Below are 510 nucleotides of genomic sequence, written 5' to 3'. Positions count from 1 at the left end.
GTAGGATTGCCCAACCTTCCTTCCGAGGAGTGGCTGGTGGGTTTGAACCGCCAGGCTTCTGGTTAGCAGTCAAGTGCCTTAGCCACTATGCTACCTCAAATTTGAGAAACTCTACCTAAAATACAGTTGATTTGCTGTGTAATTGTCTTTAGAAATCTAAACCTAAAGTTAATTTTCATTTTCTTTTTGCACTTTAATCTTTACTTTTTCTTTGTCAAAAGATAAATTAAGATTGAATTATAAAATATTTTTTAAGGCACTTTCTCAGCCATAGAATAAATAATTCTTTGTAACTGGAGGATAGTAAGTAAGGTGTTTGAAATAATATAGCAGTGCTAAGAGAGAAATATAAATTCATGAGAAAAAAACCTTATGTGTTTTTAAATTACCAAATCTCCTTCAAAAGTAAACTCAGTAATTTAATGATGTAAGTGTAAATGAATCACTAACATTTGGGTTTGATTTTTATTAAGTTACATGCAATTGCAGAAAAATGGAATTCTGCCTCAA

Source organism: Orycteropus afer, unplaced genomic scaffold (genome assembly GCF_000298275.1).
Source record: "Orycteropus afer afer isolate SDZICR_OR568_19922 unplaced genomic scaffold, OryAfe1.0 scaffold00066, whole genome shotgun sequence".
NCBI classification, from domain to species: domain Eukaryota; kingdom Metazoa; phylum Chordata; class Mammalia; order Tubulidentata; family Orycteropodidae; genus Orycteropus; species Orycteropus afer.
The sequence above is the reverse complement of the archived record's forward strand: the minus strand, read 5'-3'. Positions refer to the sequence as shown.